Source organism: Mobula hypostoma, chromosome 6, assembly GCF_963921235.1.
Source record: "Mobula hypostoma chromosome 6, sMobHyp1.1, whole genome shotgun sequence".
NCBI lineage: Eukaryota > Metazoa > Chordata > Chondrichthyes > Myliobatiformes > Myliobatidae > Mobula > Mobula hypostoma.
Window position 1 is genome coordinate 59,115,465 of NC_086102.1, and position 21,110 is coordinate 59,136,574.

At 42.1% G+C, this 21,110-nt stretch overlaps 1 long non-coding RNA gene across 1 annotated transcript in view; it reads right to left on the reverse strand.

The window, feature by feature from the left end:
- Window positions 1-14,935: 14,935 nt before the first annotated feature.
- Window positions 14,936-21,110, reverse strand: part of LOC134347551 (uncharacterized) — a 47,147-nt gene continuing 40,972 nt past the window's right edge. Inside the window, exon 3 of the long non-coding RNA XR_010018185.1 lies at window positions 14,936-16,499. This is a non-coding gene — a long non-coding RNA (uncharacterized LOC134347551). The remainder of the gene's footprint in view (window positions 16,500-21,110) is intronic.

A 21,110-nucleotide genomic window follows, 5' to 3' on the forward strand; every position in this document is an offset into this window, starting at 1 on the left:
TCTATGCTTTACTTCTCTATGACTCTTTTAAACAATCCTGAATATTTAAGGATTGTTATGCAGTACAGAAAAGGTGAATTAACAGTGGTTAACCTTATCACTTGCTGCCATGCCTCTCCATGGAAGAGCTTGGATGCACTTTATCTCCACCAAGGAAAGAAGGCAGATTCCAGATTAAAAGTGCTGGTGCCTTGCAGCAAATTTGTGCTTCACGTGAGGAGTTATTGAAACTCCAGCATAATGGAACCAGTGATTTTAGCATTCCCATATAATTGTGATCTCCTGAATTTCCTGATACTCCTGGAGAGAATCTGTTAGCACTTCAGGGAATTTTCTATCACATCTATTTCTGCCACAATAATCACCTTTGTTACAGCATGGGATCTATTGGCTTAATGTATTCTTCTGAAGCTTTCACATTCGGGTCCATAGAGGATAATGTTAAAATAATTAAAAATTTTAACTTCAACTTTTCAATATTTTAGTATTGGATAATAGATATTCTTAATACTTCCTGTTATAGTGGTATCATTATTTCATTTATTTTAATGTGACAATACAAGCATGGATACATTTCTAAAAACTAAACAACTAATTCATTTTGTCATATGCAATTAACTGTAGTTCTTTAACACTGATGTTACTGATATTCATCTTGGCTTAATTCAGCTTTTTGGTTCCATGGATGAAATACTTTCATAAATCCACATTAAATCATATATTAACAGGCCAGTCAGCTTACTTTGTGGGATGTCTGTCTACCAAGTTAAAAAATAAATCTCTTAAAGCAAATAAAACAAGCTAGGAACTGTTTTCACATTAAAATAAAAACAAAGCAGGATGCCTTTCACTTTAAAATATTAAAGTAAAACTACTTTAAAGACTTATAGTACAGTAGTTATAGCTTCATGTTGTTACATCGTAGCCCTTCTGGCCTTAATGGACTAGTTGGTAATTAGTTTAGAAGAGTGATCAATAAAATCTCCAGCTGCTAATGATACCTTTGTTTCAACATGGCAGATCGATTCATTTTGTGTCTTCACAAATAGCTTATCCCTCATTTAAAGTATTGCCAAATTAACTTAAAGCACTTTGAAATATTACTAACTGAACAGCAAAGAATAGAAAATAAGGGGAAAAAGTCTGAGGGCCATAGGTCATAATATTTTCTCAGAAATAGCTTTAAAAACATCAAAGATTGATCTGTAGAAAGCTTTAACAGAGCTTCTGAGCTCATACAATACTCGTTGAAACTATATTCATGTGACATATCTGCTTTTTAAAGAACATAATTGTGAAATTGGGCACTTGAATAGAAGCTCTCATATTTAGTTGGCTCACAACTAGCCATACAAAGTATTGTTTATCAGATTAGTTCACCCCAAAATACATGGAGGTTACTAAACAGCCAAGTAGGAAATACATGTTCTGAATTATCTTCCTTCCTTTCGATAGTTTCCTAGCTTCTAGGATCATTTGAATAAAAATGAAATAAAGAGAGATAAAAATTGAAAACAAAAAAAGTGGAGTTGTCAGTGGGGTCAGGTGGGTACCGTAATCTTCAAAGGACACTAGACATTGCATGTTTTTAATTACATGATCAATAAGAGAAACTCATTCTTTCGCATAAATGTCATCTGTGCTGTGTATCGGTCAAATGACGGTCCAACTGAACAGTCTTGACGAAGGGTCTCAGCCTGAAACGTTGACTGTACCTCTTCCTATAGATGCTGCCTGGCCTGCTGCGTTCACCAGCATTTTGTGCGTGTTGCTTCAATTTCCAGCATTTGCAGATTTCCTCGTGCTTGCGTCCAACTGTTAAATTCTGTTTCAGTAAAACAACTGTTTTTAGCTTACAAAACCAGCATTGCAAATTCAATCCTCATAAAGAGTTACAGAATGATTACATATATCCATCAAATTTTGCAGCAAGGTGCTGCTGGTTGATGTCATTAAAATCCTCAAGCTTGAGTCCTTTGTCTTTGCTGTGGAAATATGTGAATGAGAAGGATGTGTAGCATATTGTCTGAATTATATTGAAGTGAAGATTTTAGTTTTCATGCGGTGGCACAGAAACCCAACTGAATCTTGTCCATTTACTAAGGACCAAATGGGCTCATAAACTTCTCATGTGATTAAATGGGAATACAGTATGTTCTCAGTTTAAGCCAAAGGTACAATACCCATTGTTTTTGACTGAGCTTCTTTGATATCAAGATTTTACTGCAGAACAATGGCAACTTATATAAACTCATTCTAATTAGAGTCCTTGGTGATTGGTCTCTTTTCCGATCTTGCTCTGCCCCAACATCCAAGTTGCCAGGTGCAAAAGAACTCATGGAACTAACAGATTAGGTGCACAGTTTAAAGAGTTCATTCGCTACTTGTAGGGGCTAGTTGCATGCTTTTCCTTTCTGGTTGCTTGTTAGCCTGTTTTCTCCCTCTATTTTTTAACTCCAAAGCACAAGTTCTATTGCAGAGTAGATATTGCTAGTGTTGAGTTCTCCTTGGGTACTTATCACCAGTATGATAGTTGTCATGAATGTTTTGATAATGCTGAATGTCAAACCGGAAAATGACAGGTTGGTAGCGGACAAGTGCCATAGACTGAATACAAGTGATTTCTTAATCATATGACATGTTTCTCAGTAGAAAAGGATTCAATTCCCTCAACAAATAGCCTGTTTGTCACTTCTGTAGGTCTGGTCTCAGCATCTTATCACTGGTCATAATTGTTATCTTGCACAAGCTTCCTTTCACTCCTCCATACCAACTGGGGCAAAAGCATTTCAGAAGTGAATGTAGAGCTGCAGATTTGGCCCACAATTAAAGCCAGGTCACCAAAAAAGGTCATGATTGAAACAGCAAAATGCTTAAATGACTCTTCTACTATATGGAATATTCAAAGGTGCCTTGCAACCATTTAAATTTGTGGTTGTTTTTTGCATGTATAACTGTCCAATTATGACAGAGTATTGTTTATCTTCAGCTGAATGTCAACATGTACAGGAGGAACAGCTGAATGAAGTGGAAGAGGTGAAATCTTAAGCAAATCAGCATTGTTTCCAATTGCCAGAGATATTAAAATTGAACTGATTGAAGAGCACTTTCTCAGAGCCATCCCTCCCTCTTCTAAAGCACTTAAATCTTCAGAGTCCCTATTATCAGCATGCTTAGTGCCACCTATCATTTGTCAGCCTTGGTGATCTTACTTGCACTTCACATCAGATCACCAATTTCAAATCCAGATCAAAATCCAAATCTATTGTACAATGTAATTCCATCTTAATGTAACAATGGTGTATCCCTAATGAAATGCCCCGGTGTATCTTGATGTCTGCTTGATCTGACTAACAGCTTTAATATGAAGTACCAACCCCGTTTCTCTTTAATGGCTAGTTCCTAATTTGTTGAGTATTTCTAGCATTTTCTGTTTGCTTTGTTTTCAATTTATGTTCTTAATAATCCCAGATCTCCATGAATTTCTTTTCTGGTGGCTATAATTTAGCAGGTGGAAGACTGTTGAACTTCCATGAAGAGATTTAAAGGTGATCTTGGAGAAAACATTCAAGCGACTCAGGGTTCAAAGCAATTGGCAAGAGACCTGGTTATTAAAATAGTCATTTGGGTGTTCATGGGTGCTGAAGGTCGATGTCCTGAAAGACAACAAAAGTTTCCAGCTGCAGATTGTAGCATAAATATATCAGTGCTTCTGGGTACACCAATATTTCGGTGCTATCCCAATTCTGCTCACCAGACCGGGAATGTCTAGCAATTAAGACCTTTTAACCTACCACGGGAGATCTCCAGGGTCATTTTGGTAGCAGTATACATTCCACCTCAGGCCAATGTCAGTCAGCCTTTAGATGATCTGAGCAATGAGCATCTGAGCATGAAACAGTGCATCCTAATGCCTTCACCATCGTTTTGGGAGATATTAACCAGGCCAGTCTGAAAAAAAATCGCTAAGCAATTATTATCAACAGATCACTTGCAATACTAGAGGAAACAGCACACTGGACCATTGCTACACCACCATCAAGAAGGCCTACCGTGCTATTCCATGTCGTCACTTTGGGAAGTCTGATCACCTGGCTGTACTTCTACTCCCAGAGTATAGGCAGAGACTGAAGACTGTAGCACCAGCAGTGAGGACCGATACATTCCCAAACCAAAAGCCATGGATGAACCAGGAGGTATGTCATCTACTGAAGGCTAGATCTGTGGCATTCAAGCCTAGTGACCCAGGACTGTACCAGAAAACCAGGTATGATTTGCAGAGGGCTATTTCAAGGATAAAGAGACAATTTTGAATGGGGTTGGAGGCGACATCAGATGTATGACAACTCTGACAGGGTTTGCAAGACATTACTTCCCACAAAGCAAAACCCAACAGCATGAATGGCAACGATGCTTCACTACCAGATGAACTCAACACCCTCTATGCCCACTTTGAAAGGGAGAATACAACTACAGCTGTGAAGATCCCTGCTGCACCTGATGACCCTGTGATCTCTGTCTCAGAGGTCGATGTTAAGCTGAATTTACAGAGAGTGAAACCTCACAAGGTGGAAGATCCTGATGGCAGAAGTTCCCACTTTCTTCAAAAAGACAACAATTATACCAGTGCCTAAGAAGAATAATATGTACTGCCTTAATGACTATCACCTGGTAGCACTCACATCTACAGTGATGAAATGCTTTGAGAGGTTGGTTATGACTAGACTGAACTCCTGCCTCACCAAGGACCTGGACCCATTGCATTTTGCCTATCACCTCAATAGGTCAATGGCAGAAACAATCTCAATGGCTCTTCACACTGCTTTAGACCACCTAGACAACACAAACACTTACGTCAGGATGCTGTTCATCTACTATAGCTCAGCATTTAATACCATCATTCCCACAATCCTGATTGAAAAGTTGCAGAACCTGGGCCTCTGTACCTCCCTCTGTAATTGGATAACTTGACTTCCTAAGCAGAAGACCACAATCTGTGCAGATTGGTGATAGCATCTCCTCCTCACTGACGATCAACACTGGCGTACCTCAGGGTTGTGTGCATAACCCACTGCTCGACTCTCTATATACCCATGACTGTGTGGCTAGGCATAGTTCAAATACCATCTATAAATTCGCTGATGATACAACCATTGCTGGTAGAATCTCAGGTGGTGACGAGAGGGCATACAGGAGCAAGAAATTCCAACTAGCAGAGTGATGTCGCAGCAATAACATGGCATTCAATGTCAGTAAGACGAAAGAGCTGATTGTGGACTTCAGGAAGAGTAGACAAAGGAACACATACTAATCCTTACAGAGGGATCAGAAATAGAGAAAGTGAGCAGTTTCAAGTTTCTGGGTGTCAAAATCTCTGTGGTGCTAACCTGGTCTCAAAATGTCAATGCAGTTATAAAGAAGGCAAGACAATGGTTATAGTTCATTAGGAGTTTTAAGAGATTTGGTTTGTCAACAAATACACTCAAAAGTATCTATAGATGTACCATGGAGGGCATTCTGACAGGCTGCATCACTGTCTGGTATGGTGAGGCTACTGCACAGGACTGAAAGAAGCTGCTGAGGGTTGTAAGTTTAGTCGGCTCCATCTTGAGTACTAGCCCACAAAGTACCCAGGACATCTTGAAAGAGCGGTGCCTCAGAAAGACAGCGTCCATTATTAAGGACCTCCAGCACCCAGGGCATGCCTTTTTCTCACTGTTACCATCAGGTAGGAGGTACAGAAACCTGAAGGCACACACTCAGCGATTCAGGACCAGATTTTTCCCCTCTGCCATCCGCTTCCTAAATGGACATTGAAACCTTGGACACTACCTCACGTCTTTAATATATATTACTTCGGTTTTTTTGCACGATTTTTAATCTATTCACTATATGTATACTGTAATTTATTTATTTATTTTAAAAATCTTCTATATTATATCTTTCATTGAGCTGCTGCTGTTATGTTAACAGATTTCACGACACATGCCGGTGATAATAAACCTGATTCTAATTCTGGTTCTAAAGGCAGCCATCCAGCCATGTGTCAACATTAAGGGTAGTGGAAATGGGTGTTTCAATATATTAGGTTCTCTTTATTACATGTGGCAAAAACTTTGGGGCAGTCTGAGATTGTACCTCAGTACATTAGTCATTCTGCATTAGAATAATTACTAAAATCTCTTTATGGGAGAGTCCTGAGTTTTCCCACAAAGCGATGGATGTTGTGTCCCATTTCAATTGTCCCAGTTCCTGCATGCCTGTGACTGATCTTCATAATGCAGTAACCCTTCCTTTTACCACCAGGTACAGTGCAAGTAGGGCAGGTAGTCTCAGGGTCGAAGATCGCAACTGTGAGATTGAGCCTGCCTCTCCTCCACAAGTGGAAGGGCAAAAGTCACCAATTAGCATAAAAGAATAGCTCAGAGAAATGCTTTCTGGTAAAAAGTATCTGCAGATTGATGCACAGAAGGTATCTAATGGAGATAAAAATAAAAAAAAAATAAAGGAAGATACAGTTTCAGGAAACTTGGTGTAAAGCCTTCTGCAACATAACTGAATGTCATACCATGACTTTGGCTCTGAAAGCAATACCAAGGGAGAGGTTGAACATAGAACAGTACAGAATAGGAACTGGCCCTTTTACCCACAGTGTTGTGCTGAACCAATCAACTTAGTAATCGAATGGCTGTAAACTACAAACAAAAGAAAATCTACAGATGCTGGAAATCCAAGCAACACACACAAAATGCTAAAGGAACTCAGCAGGCCAGGCAACATCTATGGAAAAAAAGTACAGTTGATGTTTCCGGCCGAAACCCTTCAGCAGGACTGGAGAAAAAAAGCTGAGGAGTAGATTTGAAAGGTGGGGGGAGGGCAGAGAGAAATGCCAGGCGATAGCTGAAACTTGGAAGGGGAGAAGTGAAGCAAAGAGCTAGGAAGTTGATTGGTGAAAGAGAGAAGGCCATGGAAGAAATTAAAAATGGGGGGGGAGCACTAGAGGGAGGTGATAGGTGGGCAAGGAGAAAAGAGATAACATGAGAGAGAGACAAGGGCAAGGGAAATGGTGATAGGGGGTGGTGTGGAGGCATTACTGGAAGTCTGAGATATTGATGTTCATGCCACTAGATTGGAGGCTACCTAAACAGAATGTAAGGTGTTGTTCCTCCAACCTAAGTGTGGCCTTATCCCTACAGTGGAGGAGGTTATGGATGAACATATCGGAATGGGAATGGGAAGTGTGTTTAAAATAGGTGGCCACTGGGAGATCCACTTGTTCTGGTGGATGGAGCGTAGATGCTCGGCGAAGCGGTCTCCCAATTTACACCGATATACATGAGGCCACACCGGGAGTACAGTACACGACCCCCAATAGCCTCACAGGTGAACTGTTGCCTCACCTGGAAGGACTGTTTGGGGCCCTGAATGGTAGTGAGGGAGGAGGTGTAGGGGCAGGTGTAGCACTTGTTCCGCTTGTAAAGATGTGTCAGGAGGTAGATCAATAGGGTGGGGTGAATGGACAAGGAAGTCATGTAGGGAGCGATCCCTGGGGAAAGCAGAAAGTGGGGGAGAGGGAAAGATGTGTTTGCTGGTGGGATCCAGTTGGAGGTAGTGGTAGTTTCGGAGAATTATGTGCTGGACGCGAAGGCTGGTGGTGTGGTAGGTGAGTACAAGAGGATCCCTATCCCTGGCAGCTTGGCGGGAGGTTGGGATAAGAGCAGGCATGTGTGAAATGGAAGAGATGTAGTTGAGGGCAATATTGATGGTGGAGGAAGGGAAGCCCCTTCCTTTGAAAACAGAAGACATCTCCTTCGTTCTAGAATGAAAAGCCTCATCCTAAGAGGAGATGTGGCGGAGATGAAGGAATTGAGAGAAGGGGATGGCGGTTTTACAGGTGGCAGGGTGGGATGAGGTATAGTCCACATGCTGTGAGAGTCCGTGGGTTTATAATAGACATCGGTGAACAAGCTGTCTCCAGAGACAGAGACAGTGATATTGAGAAAGGGAAGGGAAGAGGCAGATATGGAGCAGGTGAATTACAGAATCAGAATCAGAATCAAGTTTATTTTCACCGGCATGTGACGTAAAATTTGTTAACTTAGCAGCAGCAGTTCAATGCATACATAATCTAGCAGAGAAAAAAATAAATAAATAAAATAAAACATAATGCTAAGTAAACAAGTAAATCAATTACGCATATTGAATAGATTTTTTAAAATGTGCAAAAACAGAAATACTGTATATTAAAAAAGTGAGGTAGTGTCCAAAGCTTCAACGTCCATTTAGGAATTGGATTGCAGAGGGGAAGAAGCTGTTCCTGAATCGTTGAGTGTGTGCCTTCAGGCTTCTGTACCTCCTACCTGATGGCAACAGTGAAAAAAGTGCATGTCCTGGGTGCTGGAGATCCTTAATAATGGACGCTGCCTTTCTGAGACACCGCTCCTTGAAGATGTCCCTGGGTACTTTGTAGGCTAGTACCCAGGATGGAGCTGACTAGATTTACAACCTTCTGCAGCTTCTAACAGTCATGTGCAGTAGCCCCTCCATACCAGACAGTGATGCAGCCTGTCAGAATGCTCTCCACGGTACAACTATAGAAGCTTTTGAGTGTATTTGTTGACAGGCCAAATCTCTTCAAACTCCGAATAAAGTATAGCCACTGTCTTGCCTTCTTTATAACTACATCAATATGTTGAGACCAGGTTAGATCCTCAGAGATCTTGACACTCAGGAACTTGAAGCTGCTCGCTCTCTCCACTTCTGATCCCACTATGAGGATTAGTATGTGTTCCTTCGTCTTACCGTTCCTGAAGTCCACAATCAGCTCTTTCATCTTACTGACATTGAGTGCCAGGTTGTTGCTGTGGCACCATTCCATTAGTTGGCATATCTCATTCCTGTACGCCCTCTCGTTACCACCTGAAATTCTACCAACAATGGTGGTATCGTTTGCAAATTTGTAGGTGGTATTTGAGCTATGTCTAGTCATACCCTATGTGTATACAGAGGGTAGAGCAGTGGGCTAAGCACACACTTCTGAGGTGCGTCAGTGTTGATCGTCAGTGAGGAGGAGATGTTATCACCAATCCGCACAGACTGTGGTCTTCCGGTTAGGAAGTTGAGGATCCAATTGCAGAGGGAGGTACAGAGGTCCAGGTTCTGCAACTTCTCAATCAGGATTATGGGAATAATGGTATTAAATGCTGAGCAATCGTCGATGAACAGCATCCTGACGTAGGTGTTTGTGTTGTCCAGGTGGTCTAAAGCTGTGTGGAGAGCCATTGAGATTGCCTCTGCCGTTGACCTATTGAGGTGATAGGCAAAATGGAATGGGTCCAGGTCCTTGGTGAGGCAGGAGTTCAGTCTAGTCATAACCAACATCTCAAAGCATCTCATCACTGTCGAATTTGAGGGCAGGGTGGAAGTTGGAGGCAAAGTTGATGAAATCAACGAGTTCAGCATGGGTGCAGGAAGCAGCACCAATGCAGTCATCGACGTAGTGTAGGAAAAGTGCGGGATGGTCACCAAAGTAGGCTTTGAACATAGACTGTTTCATGTATCCAACAAACAGGCAGACATAGCTGGGACCCATATGAGTTCCCATGGCTACCCCTTTTGTTTGAAGAAAGTAGGAGGACCCAATGGAGAAATTATTTATAGAGTGGAGGCAAATTCTGTGAGGCAGAGGAGAGTGGTGGTGGAGGGGAACTGGTTGGGTCTGGGTTACAGAAAGAAACGGAGAGCTTTGAGGCCTGCCTGGGGGTGAGGGGATGGAGGTGTATTGGGACATGACATCCATAGTAAAAATAAGGTGATGGGCGCCAGGGAACCTGAAACCCTTGAAAAGATCAAGAGCGTGTGAGGTGTCACGGATGTAGCTGGGGAGGGACTGAACCAGGGGGGATAAAACACAGTCCAGGTGTGCAGATATGAGTTCAGTGGGGCAGGACAGTAGAGATCCCTGCGGAACACCATTAACGACAGACCCCCAGCTAGAATAAGTCTCTTCAACAACTATGCTCTGCCTTATATGGGCAAGGCAGTTCTGAATCCATGGATCCCATGTATCTTAATGTTCTGAATGAGATTCCTATGAGGGATCTTGTAAAACACCTTAGTAAAATCCATGAAGACAACATTTACACTTCCACCTTCATCAACCACCCTTGCCACTTTGTCAAAAAAATTCAATCAAGTTAGTAAGACACGACTTGCCCTGCATAAAGCCATGCTGGCACTCCCTAATTAGGCCAAAGTTTTCCTTATACTCACAGACCCTAAGGATTCTCTCCAGTAACTTTCCTACCACTGACGTAAGACTCAGCAGTCTTTCATTTCCATAATTATTCCTTGAATAATGTAACTCCATTAGCTACTCGTCAATTCTCTGGGACCTTGTCTTTGGCTAGAGAGGACATGAAGATATTGGTCAAGGTCGCAGGTATCTCTTCTCTTGCTTTTCTCAATAACCTGGGGTCCACATTAATGCTCTTTAAGAGATTCAACACTACTTCCTGCTTTGTCTTGAAATGCCCTGGCATTTCAATTCACTCAGCACTGACATCCCTATCCTCCACAAATATGAGAAAATGGTCATTCTCTTTGGTAAATGCTGATGTAAAGTACTCATTAAGTACTCGTAAACACATCCTCCACATCCAAGCAAATATTCCTCCCTTTATACTTGATTGCTCATGCATCTCCCTAGTTATCTTCTTGCTCTTGATGTATGTATAGAATGCCATGGGATTCTCTTTATTCCTACTTGCCTAGGACTTTTCATGGTCCTCTTGGCTTTCCTAATTTCCCTCTTGAATGTTCTTCTGCCTTCCTTATAATCCTCAAGGGCTCTTTTTAATTTTAGCTTCCTAAGGTTTACGTACTTACCTTTTTTTCTTCTTGACTATATTCATCACCTCTGTCAACATCCAAGGTTCTCTTACTTTGCCATCCTTGTATTTCCTTCTTGCTGGAATATACCTGTCTAGTACTCTGTGTGGTTAGTTTTTAACCACCCTCCACATGTCAGATGTAGACTTGCCCAAAAATATCTTTCCCAATTCTTGGGCTACAGTCCAGCATTCAACACCATAATTCCCTTCAGGCTCAACAAGAATCTCGGTGACATTGGCCTTCCCCCTGCCTTGTGTAGCTGGATCCTGGACTTCCTGTCAGATCACCAGCAGGTGGTAAGAGTGGGCTCCCTCATCTCTGCCCTTCTGACCCTCAACACAGGAACCCCTCAGGGCTACGTACTAAGCCCCCTCCTTTACTCTCTGTATACTCATGACTGTGTTGCCAACCATAGCTCCAATCTGCTAATTAAATTTGTTGATGACACTACACTTGTGGCCTAATCGCAAATAATAATGAGGCAACCGACAGAGAAGTCATCACCCTGACATAGTAGTGTCAAGAAAACAACCTCTTCCTCAATGTTACAGAAATAAAGGAGCTGGTTGTGGACTACAGGAGAAATGGAGGCAGGCTAACCCCTATTGACATCAATGGATCTGGGGTTGAGAGGTGAACAGTTTTAAGTTCCTCGGCATAAACATCACCAAGGATCTCACGTGGTCTGTACATACAGGCTGTGTAGTGAAAAAGGCACAACAGCGCCTCTTTCACCTCAGATGATTGAAGAAGTTTGGTATTTGCCCCCATATCTTAAGAACTTTCTACAGGGGCACAATTGAGAGCATCCTGACTGGCTGCATCACTGCCTAGTATGGGAACTGTACCTTCCTCAATTGCAGGACTTCGCAGAGAGTGATGTGGAAAGGCCAATGCATCTGTAGATGTGAACTTTCCACTATTCAGGATATTTACAAGGGCAGGTGTGTAAAACGGGCCCAAAGAATCATTGGAGACCTGAGTCACCCTAACCACAAAACTGTTCCAGCTGCTCCCATCCGCAAAATGGTACTATAGCATAAAAGCCAGGACCAACAGGCTTCGGGACAGCTTCTTCCACCAGGCCATCAGACTGATTAATTCATACTGATATGACTGTATTTCTATGTTGTATTCTGTTGTATATACTATTTATTATAAATTACTATAAGTTGTACATTGCACATTTAGACGGAGACGTAACGTAAAGATTTTTACTCCTCATGTGTATGAAGGATGTAAGTAATAAAGTCAATTCAATTCAATTAAATTCTCCCTAATTCCTGCCTAATACTCTCACAATTTACCCTGTTCCAATTTGCTACTCTCCCATAAGGTCATACTTAGCTTATCTATAGCTATCTTAAAACTTAAGGAGCTGTGGCTACTATTCCCTAGATGCTCACCCACTGAAAGGTTGTCACCCGGCTATTTACCCAACACCAGGTCCAGTACAGCCCCGTTTCTGAAAGAACTATCTACAAATTGATTTCAGAAACCCTCCTGTGCAAACCTAACAAATTCTGCCCCAGCTTGCAATCAGAAGGTCCCAGTTTTTTATGACGCAAGTTGAAGTCCCCCATGATAACAATCCTATTGTTTTTACATCTTTTCTGAAATAACCTGCATATCTGTACCTCAGTGTCCCAGTGGCTATTCGGGGTAGGGTTGGATGTCTTTAGTACAATCTCATCAGAGTGATTCCTGTTTTGAGGTCTACCCATATAGACTCAGTGGACGAGCCCTCCATTATGTCCCCTCTCAGTATAGCTGTGATATTGTCCTTGATTAGTGGTGGAACTCCCTCACCTCTTTTACCTCCCTCTATATTTTTAAAATAGTGAAACCCTAGGATATTAAGCACCAATTTCTGTCCCTCTCTGAGCCAAGACTCTGTAATGGCTGCAGCATCATAGTTCCATGTTTTGAGTTCATCACCTTTACCTATAATACTCATACTTCTAACTATCTGCCTCATCATATTTATTACTTTGCTCCTGTCTGTTTTTACTGGCCCTGACATCTATCAAGCTCTCCATCTCTCCACTTTCTGACTTGGTGTTCTGGTTACCATCCCTCTCGCAAACTAGTTTAAATCTTCCCATGCAGCACTAACGAACTTTCCAGCCAGAATATTGGTTCCCCTCCAGTTAATATGCAATCCATCCCTCTCACCTCTGCCCCAAAAAAAGGTTCCAATTATCCAAAAATCCAAAGCCCTTCTCCTGTACCAGCTCCACAGGTACTCATTCATCTGTATTATCATTCTATTCTTGCCCTGAATAGCACATGGCATTGGGATTAATCCCAATGAGATGTATTCTACCATTCTACCTCTGCAGTCATGGGCATATTCCTATCTTCTTTATTATCGGTAGTGGTAGCTAACAGTATTATTCCCGTGTCACTCAGTTAGCCACTTCCACAGGGGAGGAATTCACATACTGTAGAAGCTAGGCTATCAATGAAGTTCAGTTAAATATATTGCATACTGGCGTCCTGGTGTGGTCTGCTCTATTCCTCAATATCAAACACAACATGATGTCAGAAATGGTCGATCATCTGGTTGCTACAGACCAAATAAGATCTCTAATGTGAAAGAATTTACAGTAATTTTTTCTTGTTTGCATACATCTATAAAAAACATCCAGAGACTAATCAACCTAAACTGCCTATGCTAGTTTCCTAAGTTGATTGCACCATGAAGCTTGAGCTGAGAACTGGCCAGGGTTGCCAGGCAATGCCTTCAAGCTACACCCAAATCTGGATACATTGTAATAATCTGTGGGCCACTAGCCTGGGGAAGTTCATAGAGACACAGACACAGCAGAGAAGTCAGTCAAAATCTTATGGAGAGAAAAGAAGATTGTTGTAATACAAATAAATAAAATAATAAATAAACAAACAGACAGGCTTATTGAGCCAATGACTGCAGTACCTACAATTAATTACCTAATAAAATCCCCCAAGACATTTGATTTCTCTAAACTTGGGGACTTTGAGAGATGGCTCAGACACTTTGACAGATTTAAGGTTGCAAGCAATCTCACTCAGGCTTCAGAAGAGCATCAATAAGCTCATTGATATGTTGTATGGGTGACAAAGCAGATGAAATCATGGGTGGATTAGGACTGACAGACAGTCAGAGTAAGGAGTACAAACAAGGTGCAGTCAGAAAGACAACAGATAGATGTGACAGTAGAGCTCAGCTCAAACAAAATTGTCAAGGTATCCCAACAGCGGGTAAAATGTCCAACTGCAGGAGATATGGCAAGTTGCTATTCCATGTTAAAGAGCTCTCTCCAGCAAAAGAAGTGAAATGCCACTAATGTAATAGAGCTGACCATTATATAAGTCAGTCTCACTCAAAAACAGCTCTTCAAGAGGTCAAAGCAGACCATGATTAAACAAAAAGAGAGCTTTATTGGGGTTCTAGATTCAAATAGGCAAGGCTGGTATACTATGTTCAATTGCAGATTGAGGCAACGATGTTCAAAATGGTCACTGGGGCAGACTTCACAGCCATTCCCAAATGTCTGTTCACCAAATTGGTGAAGAAAACAGGCATTATGTTAACCCAACAAAGGAAGTGCTCATGGGGCCAGGGAAACATAAGCCCGGTGTGAAAGGAATATACTTCCATCTATAAAAATGATTAACATTTTAAAGAGGATGTCCATGTTGTTCAGAATCTCTTCCCACTTCTACTGGGGCAACATGTCATTGAGAAACTGAACTGCAATGCAAGTCTGGATTCACTAAACAATGTTCAGTGGCAGGAGAAATACCCGGAGTTGTTCACAGGCCTGGGGGTATTGAAAGAAGAGTACCTTATCAAATTGAAGTCAGGAGTGATGCCTACTCTCTGACCCCAGGGAGGCATATACCAGTCCCTTTGATGAACAATGTCAAAGCTGAAGTTGAGAGAATGGAAGCACTTGACATCATAACTAAAGTGAATGGACCTTCTGAGTGGTGTGCGGGCAATTAGATTAGATTAGATTATGAGGACACTCAGTCCTCGTTTATTGTCATTTAGAAATGCATGCATTAAAAATGGATACATTGATCCTCCGGTATGATATCACAGAAACACAAGACAAACTAAGACTAAAACTGACAAAAACCACATAATTATAACTTATAGTTACAACAGTGCAAAGCAATACTGTAATTTGATAAATGCAGACCATGGGCACCGTAAAAAAAAAGTCTCAAAGTCCCGATAGCCAGAACATCTCACACAGATGTTAGAAGGAAGAAACTCTTTCTGCCATGAGCTTCCAGCGCCGCAAACTTGCCGATGCAGCATCCTGGAAGCACCCGACCACAGTCCGACTCTGAGTCCGTCTGAAAACTTCAAGCCTCCAACCAGCCCTCTGACACCGAGCACCGAGCACCATCTCCGCCGAGCACTTCAACCCCAGCCTCTGCTGCCAAGCAACAGGCAAAACCGAAGATTTGGGGCCTTCCTCTCCGGAGATTTCGGATCACACAGTAGGAGCGGCAGCGAAACAGGCATTTCAGAAGTTTCACTCGATGTTCCTCCGTGCTCTCACATCTGCCTCCATCAGATCAAAATTGTGCATGGCCTCCTACTTGACAGATTACAGATATTCATCACCGGAGAGGCCGCGCGTGCTGCGTCACGCCACCATCTTCTCCTCTTCCTGACGGCAATGTTCCTGTTCCTAAGTCAGATGGCACAGTGAAGACTTGTGTTGATCTAACAAAACTGAATAATGCTGTGAGGTGGGAAACGTTTAGTCTGCCCTCTGTTGAGCACACATTGAGTGTGCTGGGTAAAGCAAAGTTCTTCACCAAACTAGATGCAAACGCAGGGTTCTGGTAGATCTATTTAGCTCCTAGGTCACAGAAGCTCACAACCTTTATCACACCATATGGATGCTATGCCTTCAAGGGACTCCCATTTGGCATCTCTTCAGCCCTAGAACTCTTTCAAATGAGGATGAACTAAATTTTGGAAGGACGCCAAGGTGTAGTCTGCCACATTGTGTGATATACTTGCCTTTGGTGGCTCAAGTGAGGAGCATGACAAAAGAGTGGAAGCTGAAACAGGCTGGCATCACCCTGAACAAAAAGAAATGAAAATTTGCAAAGTTGGAGATGAAGTTCTTAGGCCACCAACTGTCCTCAGAGGGAGTGCAAACAAATTCAGACAAATAGGCAGGAGTTTGGAGCATGGAACAACCTCCTAATGTATCAGAGATCCAGTTTCCTTAACATGGTAAATCAGCTAGGAAATTCATTCCAGATTTGGCAGAGAAAACAAATCTGGAATGAATCATGTCCTCCTCCCTCAGAGAAACTATTTGGACTTGGGATGTACCGCAGGAGAAGTCATTCTCATCACTTAAAGTAGAGCTTATCCGTTCAAAGCAACCAAGGTTTCAGTAGATGCCTCTTCCTTTGGCCAAGGGGAGTGCTCAATCAAAACTGCAGTGGTGTGCTCTTGGCATCAAAAGCAATCTGATTCCATCTGACATTGATGCATCCAAATCAAAATGAAGATATCTGTGTGGGATGTAGTTGTGACCAGTGTGACCCATTTAAATTGGTGCAGGTGATGCCCAGTGACTGTTTATCTGTGATAAAACACAAAACATATTATTGTTAACATTTTATTAATAATGATTACAACTAACAATGGAGAAGCATGCAGAGATGAGGCTAGGCAGGAGGAGGCAAAGTCGAGGCATGTAGAGGTGGGAGTGAGGAGAATCCCTATGTCTGATCTATTTAAGCGCCAGGCCGAATTGGAAGGTTCGGGTATCGTGACTGTGGGGTCCAGGACCCAGAGATGTCCAAGAGTGAGGAATGACCCAATCTTTGGATGATTTATGCACCAAGTCAGATTGCTAAGGTCACAGTGTTGGGACCGGTGGCGAGGGATGGGCCAGTTCTGCCTGGTTCTTCTCAGCTCTGCTTGCTGTTCCACAACGTTTACTCAGTTCTGTGTTGAACTGCAGCTGTGGCCTGCTCTGGTTGCAGTGATGCCCAGCTTTGCGTCTGTTTTCCCACAACATTTACCCAGCTGTGCCATGAACCGAGGCAGGCTTTGTTCCAGCTGAACTAACGCCTGGCTTCATGTCTTTCATAAATTTCAGTTCTGAATGCTATTTGCTTACTTTTTTGTTTGCAATATTTTTCTTTCTCTCTATGCACTGGGTGTTTGACTGTCTTTTTTTAATGGGTTCTTTTAGGGTTCCTTTGTTTCGTGGCTGCCTGTAAAGGGACAGATCTCAAGGTTGTACAATGTATACATACTTTGAAATTGAACTTGAATATGAGGAGGTGCATTAGAGATTGAGGGCAAAAGATAGATTAAGATGAGGGGAAGGGCATTGAGTAATAAGGCTTGGGATGTTAGAAATTTGAGCAAAAATACAAGAGAGCAGTAGTTTTATTTTGTGAAGTTTGGCAAATTAATTTAATATTTTGCCACTAAACTCTGGCAATTGACTGCTTCCGATATGTAGCCCCACCTGCCCACTTTCAAGATGAGTACATATGAGTTAACTTTGGGGAATATTGGTGGTCTCTCATTCTCTGTCGATGTTATTTTATCCTGCATTCAGTCATTGTTTTATTTTGGTTTTAATTCAGTACACGTGACAATAATAAGCCAGTTTCAATTCACAGCCATGCTTAAAAGCATTTCTTTTCTTCTTCAGAGTGAACTTTCCTTTAAGATGTGGAGGCTGCCTTTAAATGTTGTCATAGATACTAAATTTCAGATCTTGCATGCAAATATGTTGCTAATGAATATACTTCATTTTAGTATCATTTTCTGCATATTTGAGACATTACAATGAACAAACAAGCACTTGTAACGGCCAGTTTTGAGTGTTGCCAAATTTTGAGTCCATTTTTACAATCATTTTCGATATGAATTATTTAGTCAAGGCTTTTTATCTCCAGCTTTTTATACATTTATTACATTTAACCATACTATTTCTATTTCTTTTATTGCATTTCTTTAAACAAATTCTCCCTTATGTACAGCTATTGGACTCATTTCTTCCTACTAAATTATTTGAATGATTAGTTTGGTTGCATCCAATAATTTTACTGTTGATTTGATTAATTCTTCACCAAAATAGTTTTAACCCTTTGGCCACCTTTTGCATTATACCAGAGCACATATGCATTTATCTACCGTCTATAAAGCTGTCATGTAATATATATTCTTAATACATAGTGCATGCTATAGGACGTGGAGCAAGGTTATTGGAAGATGTCAAATTTTCAGCTGGAATAACCTGTGAATGATGAAATTGCCAGCGGGTTGTACCATGTGTTAAATATTTATGTGTTGTGGATGCCTTGCTGATACATTTATTTTGTAAAAGTGATGGAAAATATGAGAGCTCTTTTGGATTTTTCAACACAAAATATATACCACGCAGCGGTTCCTTATTTCTAACCTGGACAAAGATATAATCAACTGGGAGAAAACTGATTGCCTTTAAAAAATTGGAACCTCAAAGCCATTACTGTCTTAGAGATTGCTTTACTAAATCCAATGTGAATTTATCTTCAAAATTAGCAGAAAATATCAAAACACATTTTCATGGTTCCAGATCGACTTACAATTCAAAAGACAGTTCCCAGAGTTATCCTCATGCTTGACAAATCCTCCCAGACTGCTTTATTTCACAATGGTAATACCGTCATATTAGAGGTCACTGCCATTCGCTCAAATGGTGTTCTGGATAGACAATGCCAACCTGATGTCATGTTGAAAATTGGCAGTTGTTATGTTTGGATGTGTCATTGTTTTGGGACTGTATGGCGGTTAATATAACACCATCAAATGTGTAAATATTGTTTTCCAATTCACCTTTCTCAGCCATATGTTCTGCTAAGACATCATTGATAAAACAGTTACATATAAATAAGCTCGTAATGGAGAAGAAAGTTGGAAATAGATTTGAGAGCAAAGATCATTAAAAAATAACAAAACAAGTTCATTTCTAATGAAGTCTTTTCTGAATTGATCCTAAAGTGTCATTTTCCTCACTTGATGGAATTTATTATTGAGTTGGAAACTTGTTTACTTAAGCAGACCACCTGCTTTTGAGTGAATAATTTAGATTAATATAACATAGCTATGCAGAGAAACTGCATGATTTTTTGCATGGAAGTGAAAACCAACCTTTTATTGTCTAGTCTTGTTTAAGTGCATGATAAAGATCTTTATTGTAAGTGCAGATTTTCCTGGTTCTGGAAAGAATACTCATTTACAGAATAATTCAGGAAAGAGCTGCTGTGGTCATTTATTTCAAATTTATGTGGGATTTTGCTGTCAGGAATTGTAGAGGAGGCTTGGCCCAAATACAGAGCAGCAAAGACCATTCGGCAGTGAGCGATAACTTCAATAATAAACTGCAAAGTAACACACTAGAAGGAGCCACAGAACAAGAGAGAACAGATACTGAAAGAAAACAGGCTTCAGAGTAACTGAAGGCTAGGAGCAAGTTGTTGAGGATGGCTGGTTTGAGGAGTGAACAAAGACTGCATGAGAGCTGTGTTTAAGTAGGTCGCAGGCAATGAGTTGGAAACAAGTGACAAGTGACTCCTGTTAGCTGAGTGGGGACTGGAAGATGCCTGCCTGTGCAGGCCCCTCCCCACTCCTCCAATGGCTGGCACCTGACAGACCAGAGTGAATTTCATGGGTCCGGTGCAACACCTCGATCAGATATAGATCCAAGATGAAACTGGAGAGCAACCAAGACCTCTCTTCCTGGCCTTCCCCTTCTCACTCAGCCAAGTACTGCATACCCTGTCCAGGATGATGTGAATTCATCAACCAGTAGATCTTGTACACTGCTCTTCCTCCCATTAGCCTAGGTTCTGGAGGTTCAGGCTCAAGTGGGTTGAGTTGTCCATGGACAAAGGGTGTAAGGCAGCACCTGAGGAAGGTAGATGTGATCCTGATGGCAGCTGGAGATGGTAAATGACTGGATTGGAGTGATGGGTTATCTTGAAGTGACCAATGAACTGAGACGAGAGGTTGCGGGAGTCAGTGTGGAGGGGCATACCACATTTTGGGTGGACAGACAGGCTGGAGTAGTCTGGCTGGGTGCCACTGGTGGATGGCCTGGCGGCAGTATGTGTAGTTGGCAGCTGGGCAGCTCTGTGTTCTCTTCCAAGCATTCTGGGTGCAGCAAACCAGAACCCTAGTAGGGGGATCCACCAACGCTGGCTCTTAGCAGAGAATGACAGGGGTTCATAGCCATGAAAGGGTGACATACCCTTGGCAGAGGGAAAGTGTAGATTGTGGATCAGCTTGGGCCAGAATACATACCTTTTCCATGTGGAAGGGTTAAAGAAGCATCACAGAAACTTCTCCACTTGTTGATTAGGTGTTTCTGACTGACTGCTGGCCTGCTGATGATATCTAGAGGACAGACTCATTGATGTGTGGAGGAAGAAGCAGAAGGCTCATCAGGAGACAAAAATTGTGAGCCGCAGTTTGACATAATGTCCTGTGAGAAGCTGTGGAGGCAAACTATAGGTTGGAAAATCAGGGCCGCTTTATCAGTGGCTGATGGAAGTTTGGAAGGGCAAAGAAGTGGGCCACCTTGAAGAACTAGTATATAACTGTCATCGGTAGATGGTAAACCCATGATGAATTCCATGAGATGTGGCACCACAGGCTTCGAGGGACCGGCAGGAGCTGCAGGAGCTGAGAAGGCCACTGGTTGGAGGAATTGGACTGGTCACATTGAGGGTAGGCAGCGATGATGGTGGACCACTAGAATCAGGGTCATGGAAAATCCAGAGTTCATCGTGCACCTGGATGTCTGAAGAGGGGTGAGGACTGGACTCCCTGGAGTACCTCAGAGTGCCTGGCTGCCAGCAAGTACATGCAGTTGTTAGGTGTGTTGACCATGGAGGCTTGTGCTGCAGGGCTTGGAGCATCTGGTTCTCAAGGTCTCAGAGAACTGGAACAAGCATCTGGGAGGACGGAATTATGGGCTGAGGGTCGAATTCCATCTCAGCTGGATCAAACTGTTGTGACAGGGCTTCCTCCTTAGTGTTTTCCATGCTGGGCCTCTAGGAGATTGTGTATTTTTGGAAGAAGAAGGCCCAGCGAGCCTGATGTAGGCCAAATTGGCAAGTTTGTTAAAAAGATATGAGGTTCTTGTGGTCAGGAAAGGTTTGGTGTTTCCCATCAGCCAATGCCTCCA